General features: G+C 37.6%; 1 protein-coding gene across 8 annotated transcripts in view; it reads left to right on the forward strand.

Annotated features, from left to right (window-relative positions):
- The window catches only part of ERC2 (ELKS/RAB6-interacting/CAST family member 2), a 532,276-nt gene that overhangs the window by 393,530 nt on the left and 124,835 nt on the right, over window positions 1–13,911 (forward strand). The gene's annotated exons all lie outside the window — the stretch shown is intronic.

The raw sequence follows: 13,911 nt of genomic DNA on the forward strand, positions 1-13,911 counted from the left end.
TTTGTGTGAGGAATAGAATGAGAAAAACAGAATGAAGGCAAGAGATGTGAAAAAACAAGTAATGACAACCTCTGTGTTACTGAAACCCAGACGCTGGTTTCAAGAACACTAATTCAAGAAACGTGTGAAGAAAACTGGGGGGACAAGGCGGTGTAAGAGAGCAGCCTTTAGTGAAGAAGGTGCTTTTCAATGCACAATAACAGGTTATTCAGGGAAGAGAACGGATAAGAAGCATCATGAAAGTCTGTATCAAAACACCTTCAAGAACTTAAAAAACTTAAGAAATGATATGAACGATGGAAATGGGTACCTGATTAAAGACAGAGCACATAAAATACTAGCTATTTTACGGATATTTACGAGTACTAGTATTCTCAGTTTTACTCTGAACTATTTATGATTATATTCAACAACTCTCATGTTGGATACAGGAGATCGAGGAAGGCAAAACTCGAGGAAGGCAAACACGGTTCTCATCTTTACAAATAAAACGTATGGGGATTTATGAATAACTTTATTTTAGGCCCTGGAAAGTTATGGAATAAATTATTAATCAGTGAACCAATAGAAAGCCAGTAGTCTTGTTACTGTTCATTCTCAGTAGCTCGACGTCTGTATCAGACTGTGAGGGTAGGTATCTGTCCACCTCAGCGTATATCAGATCACGTCGTACTTGCTTCGCCCTTATCCTCTTTTCCTTACATCAACTGATGGTTCCTATCCTAGGCCAGATAAACTATTTTTACGTTACATTCTTGAAGATATGAGACTGTTTACCACTGTGTACTCACTTTATTCTTGCACTCTTTCCTAGGTGACAGTTTTGGGCCACTCTCTAAAACAGAATGCAGGTCTAGATGGCTGTTACATAGCATACCCATCCTATATTTAGTCTGCCTGTATTTGTCAAGGACAAATTATGTCAAGCCAATCTAATTTCCTTTGGTAGGGTAACTGGCTTTGTGGCTAAAGAAGAAAGTGGTAGCTGTGACATACTTTGAATTCATAAGGCCTTTAACACTGTCCCACCATGTATTTGTAATATACGAATAAATCCATTAATTTGTAATGTAATTAACATGTAATGTAAAATGAATTACAATAATAAAAGCTGTAACTGTAAATAATACTATTTTAATTTAGTTTGGTTTGGAAAATAATTTAATTAATTAATTTAATTTTAATTTAATCTAGAAATTATTTCGGTGATAAAATAGAAAAAAACAGGAATGTTGTTGATACTGAACCAAGCTGCAAGAAGCTGCAGGCATAGCAGGAGCAGTTAAACTACTCAATAAGCTGCTCCAGTCTCAATAAACTGGAGAGAAAGTCTAGAATAAGTAATCTGAAATCCAGTAAAGACAAGTCCATTTACAAGGGAGAAGTCACATGAGCTGATGAGGCAATAGCATGGCAAAAGGAATCTGGATTGCACGTAATATACGGCAACAATGGAATGCCATTGCAATGAAGTTGGATCTAATTCTGGGATGGATGTAATACTGGAAAAGAAGCAGGAAGCAATTAGTCTGTTCTTTCGAGCACTGGTGAGACCTCATCTGAAAAGCTGTATACAGTTTTGATCACCATGCTTTAAGAAAGATAGACAAATTAGAAAGGGACAGGAGAGCAACAAGAATGATAGGAGTTTTAGAGAACATGACCTATGAGGAAGGCTTAAAGAACTGGGTTTGTTTAGTCTGGAAAGTACTAAAGGGGAGCCATAAGTCTTCTAATACATAAAATGTTGTTGTAAAGAAGACGATGATCAATTGTATTCCAGTGCCCACTGGAGAAAGAGTAGGAGTGGTAAATTTAATTTTTACGAAGAATAGCTAGGTTAGTTACTAAAACAAGGAAACTTTTTTACTATGAGTCTAATGAATCTGTAAGTGGAAAGAAAATGTGGACATTCTTTCATATAGATGTAATGGAAGCTCCTTTCTTGGAGATTTTTAAGAACAGGTTAGATATGTATCTGTGGCACATGATAGTAGTTTTATTTCATCTTGTGTTGGTGCATTGGGCTTGGAGTAGGTGTTCTCCTGAAGTACTGCCACCCCTGCGATTCCACGGACGCTGTGAACAATGATTAGCTCAGCAAATGTTTACTTGTAAAGCAAGCAAATAGGAGATCCATAGCAAAATCCTTGCTGAAATAATCTTTGAGAACAGCACAATGATAATCATGAGTGAACTCTAGTCATTGCTTTAGCTTACGGTTTTCAATCATGCATTTTATTTTTTTTTACTTTATGTTGTGTGTTTTACCATTCCGTAGAGCATTCTTTTGTACAACAATCTGATTGCCATGTGCCATAGAAACCGTATTTCCCATTCAATAGTGTATTACACATAAATTCTAGATATGTGGTTTTTGATGACCATGATCCAACGTACTGCTAGTGGTTTGAAACCACCGAATAAACTGAGAAAATAATAAACTTGCAAATCATCAGAGGGCATTTTTGATTTTGTAAGGAGACGAGATAGTGGTGCATATTGTAACATAAATGCCATTTAATTTAGTGAATGCTAGGGAGGATTTTTTTGAAAGTTTTGTCACAAATTCTGGAGAAAAAGAGATAGTTGAACGTCCAGTGTTAATCTTGAAACATTTCTCATTTCTATGAATAATACTGAATTTTCTAATTTGTGAAATATGCTACATTTATACAGAGAAATACATGTATGTTATTATATATGGCTGTAAAAGTATGTACATGTACATTTGAGTACGTATTTGTAAGGAAGGATAAGACATTCCCACTTACTGATGTAAAACACTATATATGCTGCTGTGAGTCTATACCCCCTTTAAAGAGAATGGTGTACCACCAGTCTCTTGGAAGAAGACTACACACACATCCTGCTTGAATTACGCGTACTTTTTACGTGGTGCTGTTCGGTTCAGGTATTGACATTTTGTTTTAATGATCATGTTTTTGTTATAACTGTTACTCGATATCATATCCTGCTACGGGCAGCATGTGGCAGCATAGTTCTAGACGTAGTAAAGGATAGGATCTCTGACTTCTCCTGAAAGAACTGGTTGGGCACCTTTTTTCAGATGTAATGGATGTGTTAGGTCTTTTGGCTGCTGCTAGGGAGCAAAGCCAAGTTTCCAGCCACTTCTTGCCTTCATCCCCTCTTTTTTTGCTCTCCTGTTTAGGGAGAGGTATAAGTTGGCAACCCTTTTTGCCCTGTATGTCTGGACCTAAACTCTGGGGAAGATGTAAGAAAACTTCACAAGCAGTAGCAAGATTCTAACTCTCCTCTGCCCATACACATGGTCACGTTACAGTGAGTCGTGATGTGGTCCCTAGTTATGTTGGTGCATCTGATTTTTATTAGATATAAATAAATTTCTGGGGATTGAGTGCTGCCATGTCAATAACATTGCATTATTAACCATTTTTACTAGTCTTTAAAAAACTTGGAAAAAAGATAATTTTGCAGCTTTGCACTAAAAACTTAAATTTATTCTCTTCAGTTTTGGCTTCAGAGTTGGCAATCTTTCTTAAATTCCACCTGGAAACATTTTGGCAGTCAGTGTGTAACCTGGAGTGCGGGTGTAATACTCGTAGCATGAAAATGAGCTTAATAAGCATTCTGTACTAGCTTCAGTTTCCAAGGAGTTGCAATATGTAGCCCCTTGTAGCGTGCATTACAGTAATCTAATCTGGATCATTACATCCAAGATCTATCTGGAACAAAAAAAACCTCATGGCTAAATAAATTTGAACTTCCAGGTTTAGAAGCTGTCCTGCCCCATAGCGTGGACTTCATCACAAAGCCTGCTGTCCAGCTCCCTGCCTCTCTTATTTCTTACCTCTACATATGTCGTGGTTTAACCCCAGCCGGCAGCTCAGCCCCCCCAGCCGCTCGCTCTCTCCCCCCGCAGCGGGATAGGGGAGAGAATTGAAAGGGTAAAAGTGAGAAAACTCCTGGGCTGAGATGAAGACAGTTTCATAGGGAAAGCAAAAGCCGCGCACGCAAGCAAAGCAAAGCAAGGCATTCCTTCACTCCTTCCCACGGGCAGGCAGGTGCTCAGCCATCTCCAGGACAGCAGGGCTCCATCTCGTGTAACGGTGACTTGGGAAGACAAACGCCATCGCTCCCAACGTTCCCCCCTTCCTCCTTCTTCCCCAGCTTTATACACGGAGCATGGCGCCATATGGTGTGGGATGTCCCTTTGGGCAGTTGGGGTCAGCTGTCCCAGCCGTGTCCCCTCCCAGCTCCTTGAGCCCCCCAGCCTCCTCGCTGGTGGGGGGTGAGGAGCAGCAAAGGCCTTGACTCGGTGCCAGCACTGCTCAGCAGTGACGGAAACCTCCCTGGGAGATCAACGCTGTTTTGGTCACAAATCCAAACCACAGCCCCATCCCAGCTACTATGGAGAAAATTAACTCTACCCCAGCCACAACCAGCACAACATACTTACTATTTTTCCTTAAAAACATTTTCTCTTGGCCTCAGTTGCCCACATCATCTTTCATTTTTCTTCCTTGTATTGAAAATGTTCTGAAGGAAGTGCCTGTTTGTGTCACACAAGTGACTGTGCTCTTGAAGCCACTTGCTGTTACTAGTGAAAGTTGATAGGAATCGGCACATTTGTGTTCCCCGCCACAGCTGCCTTACTGTACTGCAGTCCTTTTGTCCTTTTTTTCTTGCACTTTTAGTATCCTAACAGGTCTGTAATTTACTAACCAACAGGGAATTCTGTCTCGCTCACCGCAAGTCTGGTCAAATTGAGACATCTCATTCCCTTTGGTTTTCTAATCTCAGAAGCCTTTCTGCCCCTCCATATTTGTATCCTGTTCCGAGTTGCAGGCTCTAGTCACCCTACGCACTTACTAGTAATTTCTGTGGGCATTGTACATTCCTTGCTGACTCTGAAACAGTCCGTAACTTATTAGCACATATGACAGATCTCTAACTCTAGGATAGTCTCCACATGACAAATAGCGTTCTTCTGCTATCACTCAGGACTTTCTTGTTCAAGTTCATGAGATCTTTGCTATGTGGTTGAAAGGTCCTAGGTTCAAGTTGCTGCTTATGGACTATATAGTAAATAACTGTACTTGATTATTTAAATTAAAAGCAGCATCTCTACATTAAAAAGGGACTTAAAAGAAGTTCTGTAGGTAATCTATAATATGTTATGCATCTAGGATATACTTAAGTTAGTTTGATGGCATTCTTAGTCGGAAGTTACGCTATTTGCAAGGGCATATGGAGGAACATGATTCTGCATCCACGCAGTGGAAGACTGAAGGTATAACATCCAAAGAATTCTCATACTTTAGGACTTTATTGCCAATCCTGATGATTATAAGAACTATCAAATCTTCTTACTTCCCATAGTACTGAAGATTTTTAAAGACATAAAATGTAAGGTGTTTCTCATCTCATAAGAGTTTCCTGAATTCCCAAGCTGTAGTTGAATCAAAGTTGAATGCTTTACTCCATGGTCACCAAGGCTGCAAATATATGTTAATTTTGTTTTATGATGAGAGATGTTATTCTCATAAAAAAGGCTCTGATTTTAAGGAAAATATGAATATCATAGGGCATGCCATAAAGCTGTAGGAGCTGGCTGCTTTCCAAAAAGTTGGCCCTCTTCTTAGAAGCTGTCATTGAGGATGGAATGTCACGTGGTGTCATAAGCATGTAGCATGTCCTTTTACATCTTTGAATCCACTCTGGCTGCATAGGGATTTTTTTCCTATTTAAAACATTTCTGATGGCCCTTCTATAGGGTGGTGGTGTTTAGAAGTAGTTTGTCACAAACTCACCATCAAGTTTTCCATTACTCTGAAATCTCAGCAAAGAGGCCTGAAAGATAGTTCAAGGTTCCTGAACTATCCTCGTATCTAAAGGAAAAGTCCTCCTTATTAGGACAGTGATGGGACAGTGTGTATCTATGAAGCTTCCCTTACTGCCACTCTCCAGTCAGAAAGTCAACTTTTAAAGAACTATCTGATAGCTTAGTATTAAATATGTGTCATTTTAAAAAGATTTTTTTAAATCTGCTGGTAAAGTCATTCATTTGAGAAAAGAAATCACACGCAATGATGCACGAAACTTGACAACAATCTGACTGTTGCGAAGTAGGAGTGTGCCACTAAAAGCTAGCTTTTTGAAGAAGGCCATGTGCTCTCAAAAAAGTGTTTATTGGTTTGTAACGTGGTGACTGGTCTTGGCAACAGGTCTGTGTTCATCAGCTGGAACTGCTAAATATCCTTGGAGCTGCTGAAAGACGATATGTGAAAAACTCTGAACAGGTCAGATGGGATTTTGTTTGAGGTGGATGACTTTGAAATCAGAGCCACAGGACAGTCAAACAACGATTATTATTTTAGTGTCTGGATCCTGATCTGCAAATCACTGTATTGATCCCTATATAATTTTAGGGGAAAGGAGTGCATGCTACTTTGTGTATTTTGGCAGCCCTGGCTGTTAGCACAATGCCTTACATTCTGTGGCCATACTGGAAAATTGCCAACCTCAAACTCCTGAATAGGCCTCAGGAATATTGAACCTGGGATTTGTCTAAAAAAAAAACAAAAAACAAACCACAAAACCAAACAACACAACTTAAAGAGAGGATAAACATAAAACAAAACAGATTATTTTAGCTTATTCAGTTAACCCTGGTTATTTGAAAAGCGTAAAATTCTTCAAATTTCTTTAGACTGTGAGTAGAAAGTTCAATTTCAGCAGAAGTTTAGTATCTGGAAGACTGAAATATCATGTTTGGTAGTTTTCTGCAACATTAAAACCTTGTCTTTTAGTTGTTGAGGAAAGAAGAAACAAAAATAAGGGGAAAACCCAAAGCACCAGTGACATTTTAGTATATGAAAGAAGTGATATGATATGGCTGTTTAATGCAGTAAATTGGAATTATTGGCGCCCTCCCTGACCCAGATTTTGTTTAATATTCTCTGTGTTTCTTTATTTTATGTTTACACATTGTATTTGGGCAGGTGTGAGCTTGCTCTTGTCTGTTCACTAAATGTATGTGAACTTGTTCTGCTGGTGCCTCAAGCTGCAAGGAAGCACGCAATTGCATTAGCACAGTGCTGAGCCTGCACTAAGCTCATTGGAGTCACATGGATTTATTTAATTTAGGAATTTGGGCAGGGCAAGGTTTGCTTGTCGGTACATTCAGGATAAACAATCCCAGGCATATCTGCTGTAAATAACTAGTATTGTGCTGGATTAATTAGTGTTTGAGATCTCGGGAGTGCAGTGTGAATTAGTCTTATAAATACTTTCACATTTTTAAGTATTTCCTCTAATTTTTCATCTTTGCTACAACATATTCTCCCTCCGGAACAAAGAACTTGTGATTCATATCACGCATTGTTCAGACTTGTCGAACTGAATGCAATAAAATCCTATTTGTATTGTTTACTATAAGCACGCTACTGAGTGGCAAATATCCTCTTCTAATGAGGATGTAATTTCTGTCTAAGCGTTTCCCAAAAGTCAGTAAGTGTTACGATATGCTTATTTCAGTAGATACAGAGAATTTTTCCTGTCTCTGACATCTGTCTAGGTATTTCTGTCTACTTTACCCTAAAACTGAAATAGTCTTCCACAGAGGCTTGCCCAGATTTTGAGGATACTATAATTGGTTTCAAACCTAAATTTCACCGTAGATTACATTGTACTTGCGATGGAACAAAAGAAAGAGCCTTGAAATTTGGAAGAGTCTGCTCTGAGGTTGATTTTGTCTTTCAGGGATACTCTAGTTCTTGATTTTGATACACTGCTGTTTTACAATTACAAACATTGTGCTCTACTCAAGGTTTCTCATTTAAGTAAGAGCCAATAGAGGTTTATAATATTTGTTAATGCTTTTGTTATTCCTACCTCTTAATTGTAATTATATTGTAGCCAGATAATTTTTCATATACATTTTAATTATATTCAGTTTGTAATTTGAGCTAAACTGGAGCTGTATTAAAAGTAAGAAGTAGAAAATAGGTTTTGCTGTCTATGATACCTTCAGGAGATGGATTTTGTATATTGAAAACTTATACCTCTCCTTTGCTTACAGAAATGAATTTATTTTATGTTTTGAGGTTTAATGAATGTGATATAAATGTATACATACTGCTCTGTGTGTATATTTATATATATCTATATTTATATGTTAGCTTTGCAGTCTTTTCCACATATGGAAGAATTTTTTGAGATCATGTTTAGCTATAGAAACCTCTCCCCCTCACTTCCCCTGAATGTGTGTGTTAGAATATAAAACACTTATATAGAGGTTTACATTTATCTTATATTTCTTACTAGAAAAATTAGCTGCCACCATCATAGTCTGAAATAGGTCTTTAGACCAGCTGAAAGAGCCAAAAATGCATTTCTGGAGACAGTAACTTGATAACAAAAGTTGCATATCTGGCACCGGTTACTTAAGTGAGATAACATGTCACAGGCTTTCACTACAAAGGGGACCATAAATTTTTGCATTGCAAATCTGATTTCATGGACCACTTCTTGTAAGAAGCATTGGGTTTCCGCTTCATCTAGTGATAAAGCTTTAGAATGCATGAGTATCTGGTGAAACATCTTATTCACGTTAATGCTAGTCTGGGTGTTTTAAAGTAAGTGGTCAGAAACAACCTTCCGCTTACCCCCATCACCAGTGTTTATGTTTGATTTTAACCTAACTATATACGAATAGAACAAATGGTGAGATGGGGTTTATGGTCATTTTCATAAGTGGCTGATGCAGGGTTGCTTGTGACCCCTTCTGTTGTGGATGGTTTGAAAATAGACCTGTGACATAAATCCATATTGCTGAGGCAGTCTTTAAGATTTATTCAACTTTTTGAATATACAAATGAAACATAAAATAAAGACCTTCTAAAACTCTCCACACCAAAGCCTTAAAGGAATCCACTGTTAGTTCTTTCCCCTTTCCAGTTACAGGCTCAGTTCTTCAAATCACTCATGCACAAAACTCTTCTGTAGTCAGTTGCTCTGTGCATGGAGAGTTCGCGAGATCAGTCCCCAGCTATGTTTGCTCCTAGGAATTGAGTAGCAGATAAAAGTCTCTCTAAGCTCTGAAAGATTCTGATTTCAGGCTAGGTTCTTGATTTGAAAGAAATGTCATTACTTAGCAGGTAGATTTCTGTGTCACAAGGGGAAATTAATATTTGTCAATGTAATTGTTTGCTGTAAGTAGGACAGTTTCACAGTCCAGAGCCAGTAGTTACATGTTTAATGACCCATTAGTAGCCATAGATAATAAGGAGAGTAGCGTAAATCAATCATCAGAAAGTTAGTTCAAGAGATGAGCAAGTTATCACTAGATTTATTTAACCCAAGTTAAGACATTAATTCTTAGCGTGCCGGCACATGAAAGGGAAATGTGATGAGCCTTGTCAGGAAGGGTCTTCTATTGTGGGAAGAGAGCCAGAAAAGCTTAACTCATCAAGTTTTTAATGTTGCCTGTGTTGCAAAAGCTTTTGTCTAAAAGGAGATTACGATTTTTTTTATTTTTTATTTGTATTTAAAGAACGGATTTTATAAAGATACTTTCATGCCACAAAAGTGACGGGGTGTGCGCTGCGCTTCAGCTTTGTGGAAGTATTTGCTCTCTGTGCTTTGAGTCAGTTTCTCTATATTCTTCGCTGCAGGTAACCAAATTTTATACGCCAGCGGGCCTCAGAGTAATGCAGAATTTTGCAGTCTTTGCGTGCATCTACGTTAGGGTTTTAGTTCTGATCAAGAGTGCAGATTTGACTCAAATCTCCTGATCTTTCCCACTTACTGCCCTACGGTTCATATCCAGAAGCGGTGTTGGAGCGGGCACACTGAATTCTCTCCCTCTCTGATTAAATTTAGCTGAAAGATGCATTCCAGCAGGTCCCCCAACATAGTGAAATTGCTAAAGGGAATTCGGTCTTGGAGACAGAGCAAAATTAATCCAGAATACACCCCCAAGATAGGCGTATTCTACAGATGCCGATTCTCAGTACCAGTTGTATTGGCTATAGATCTGTTGCTGTTGCAACACACTGCTAAATATAACCTCTTGCAACTATTTCACACTCACCCATAATCACGAGTATGCTATACGCAGAATGGTTACAAATAGGCGTCTAATTTCTGGCATCTGATTATTACAATTTTTTAGATATACCTAGTCATGTAGACCATGATTCAAGTTACCCTTTGTTTCTGACCTGCTGGGTAATGTAGCCCCTTTCATCTGAAGGCCGCCGTCACAAATTTACTACTGAAACTGATGAACCTTAAAGAATTAATGGCTGAGAAATGTGCCTGCACAACTTGTATTTTCAGATAAAGACATCTTTATACAAGCTTTCTCCATCTGTGTGTAGTGTTTTCCAAGCACTATTCTTTAAGTTCCTCATCTTGCTACTTGGAAGCCAAGTTTTGAGGTTTTAACGTTAGGTTTTGTGGCAGTTGGATCAGGACAGTAACTCATATTTAGTAACACCAGATATTTCTTTTTAAGAAGTTAAGCAAATATGATAAGTAGCAGCACAGAAAAAAGAAAGGACTAGCAAAAGGATGAGATAAAATCAACGAATTAATAATCTATAAATAGCCCATGTACAAAGGCTTTCATAGTACTTGAGATTATACCACTGTACTGTACCTAAATATATGTCCAAATTAGAGACTTGGATGTCAGTCCTAAAAATACAAGGCATTCAATCTCTTAAATATTTTGAATTTATAATAATTTTATAAGAATTAAGCATTTATACTAATTTATTAATTCAAATGGTATTTCTTTAATTTTTTTGCTTGTCTGTAATTGAGATTTTGCTTTGCAGTTTTTGTCATTGAATTGCTATTCTTGACCCTATAAACCAATGAAAGATCCAAGTTTAAAAAGCGGTTAATGTACACAAACATTAATCAAAAATTGCTTGATTATCGTTTATTGTTTGAAAGAGCCATGGATTAATGATTCTGTAGGATACACACTGATATGAAAGACTAAGCATACTTCTGGAAGCCTCTGATCCAATATTAATAAATGATAAGGCATAACTGCAGCTTTTATTTTGCCTCACAGTGCGTCAAGAACGCAGAAATAGGTAATGAACTTAATTTGTCTCAGAACATCAGTGAAGAATTCTGTATTCTCTTACATTATCTGTTTGCATTGAGGGACCAAACCTTAGCTTCTTGGTGGAACAGTTTATTCATAAAACCAATGAAAACTACAAGCCTGATTCTTACGTGCTTCTTATCCCGTGCTTTTGGGTAGTTGTTCCTATCCATACAGAAGAATCTGTAAAGCCTATCACACTGAGTTAGGATTTACACCGTTAAATATCCACGCCTCAAAATGTAACAGGCAGCAGAGTGACAAGGATAGCTGAGTCTTGTAATTTTGATCCAATGCACTGGAAGGAGTTAGTGCAGGCTTGAAAACAACCTATCTGCATAATGGGAATAGTAAGTGATCAATGAGTTCTTTTAATATTCTTTTAAGATCTTGCATCTGCATGTTCTGGCTTCTGTTAAATTAAAAAGTGACAGCACATATCATGAAATTATGGTTCTTTGGTTTAATCCTATTTTTTTAAGGAAAATGAGGGTTGCCATTCTCTGATACCTGTAGGAATTTTACTTTTCTCCTCAACTATCATCAAGCACCAAGTATTTTTAGGTCAGTGTGTTACCTAACATCAATATATGACATAATTAGCTATACAATAACATATTAGGTAATAAAGCACATAATTGTGAAACGGGCTTTTTTGATAGGGATGCTAAGTGGGTGAGCTCTGCTTAGGTTAGTGCAAGTCTATTTATCTTCTATAAATAATTAGTGTGTGGAGTTGAAAATGAGATATGAACAGCTTTTCTGGGGTAGGTATAAGTGAAGTCAAAATACTATGTAGATACAGGTTTTTAAAACAAGACAGTATGTTGAGACTGGTTTTGAGATTGCTCTTAGTATTAAAAATTTAAAATCCAGTGAGGGTTTGTTTTTTCTATTCCGTTGTCTGTCCAAACGGATCACTGTGTTTAATTAATTTTTTATGAACTTGTTAATCACTAAAATTGGAAAATCTGTAATAAAGTCTTTGTGTACAGATTAAGATCATGGCAGACATTCTCACTAAAACAGATGTGAGGAAAAAAGATGGAAGAGGATTTTTATCAATTGTAGACGTTGAAGGTGAAGTGGACCATGATCATAATCTGGACTTGACCAATCAATAATGTCTTCATTAAATCTGTAATTTTTTTGAATTATTTTTAATACGGTTAGCCATATCTTTTAGAAAGTGTCTAAGTCTTGATATAAAATCTTCAAGTCATCCAGAACTCATGCGCTGTTGAAAAATATGTACCATATTTGCAGTGTAATTACATCCTATAAATCTCTGTCTAGCTTTTTTCTGCTAGAGAGAAGAGCTGTCTCCTTTCCTGTATGTGTTAGTTAATCGTGATCAAACAATCTTTTAGTATTTTCTGAGTAACCAGTTAGGTTGAGTCTCTTTTGTTTCTCACTGCCAAGTTTATTTTTCAATGATTTTGTAGCTGTTTCCTGATCTGGTTACAGTCTTTTAAATATTCACAAGAGTATGACATGAGCACCAGATGCGTAGTTCTATTAACGGTCTTATGCTACTGCATAGAGATACAGCAAACTTTTTGATTTTTATTTCTCTGCCGGTATTTGTCCTTGTAAATTCAACATTGTATCACGTGTTCACTTCCACCATGATCTGTAAAGCCCTTTTCGATATCATCGATTTCAGATGCAGTCCCCTGCCTCCTCAGTTTGCCCTCTACGTTTTCCAACGACGACACTGTATACATGACTTCAGTCATACGCGTATGCGGCTGATAACATTTGTTCAGCTAATCCCAAACACGTTCACTTTTCCAAGCAGTCTTTGTCAGACTTTTCTTTCAGATCATGGGAATACAGAACAAATTTGGGATGAGAAAAGATATCTGCAGGTCCCTTCCTTCTCCAGCAACATTCATTCTATATAGAGCTAATTTTGCTGCCACTGTGTCTTGTGGCACATAATCAAATGCCTTACAGAAATCTCAGCATATTATTTCAAAGCAATTACCTTATCAAAAAGAGTCTTGATGTAATTGAAAAAGATAGAAAGTTATTTTGACAGGACTGGTACTCAATAAAGCGATGTTGATTGACATTAACTGAGCTGCAGCTTTTAATTTATTGCTTATTGTATATCAGGATCAGTGTCAACCTATATAGTCTGTAATTTCCCATAATACTCTTTAAAAATATTTGACAATATTTAATTTTTCAACTCTTCTAGAATTCTGCCAAAAAGAGATCACGCAAATAATTGACGTAAAAATGAACGTCTGCCTGTTTGAAGAATTATAACACTGCACAGCAAGCCAGCTGTATGTCGTTAGGAGGGGTGGTTTGGAAACGTACGGAGCTGCCTGTTTTGTTGATTTTTGCTGTTTTTAAAGATATCACCAAAGATTAACCTAATGCGTTCTGTTAGTGAAATAGGATCAAACTGCTCAGTGGAAAAGAAATCCTCCGGTCTTTCTTCAACCTTTACTCTGGCAAAACTCTTGTCAGCTTCAAAGTCGATGCAATTAGTGTGCGTGGGCCTGAGTAAAAGTGGCTCCTGTAGAACGCAGGGGAAGGACTCGTATTTTCGGTGAGGCGAACCCAGCTCGCTGGAAGCTTTACAGAATCTGTCCCTTTGTTTCAAAAATAAAGAAGAACATTCAGGCCTTCCTCTGTCTTTGCTCTGTGGTGTAGTGGTGCAGACCTTATAACTAAGACGGGTTCCAAGTTAACGGTAAAAAATGTACCCACATTTCTTCTGTGTGAAATGATAGCTAAGTTTATAGTGGACTGTCAGATTTCTTTACTTAATTCAGCAACATGCA

Source organism: Ciconia boyciana, chromosome 11 (genome assembly GCF_034638445.1).
Source record: "Ciconia boyciana chromosome 11, ASM3463844v1, whole genome shotgun sequence".
Lineage (NCBI taxonomy): Eukaryota > Metazoa > Chordata > Aves > Ciconiiformes > Ciconiidae > Ciconia > Ciconia boyciana.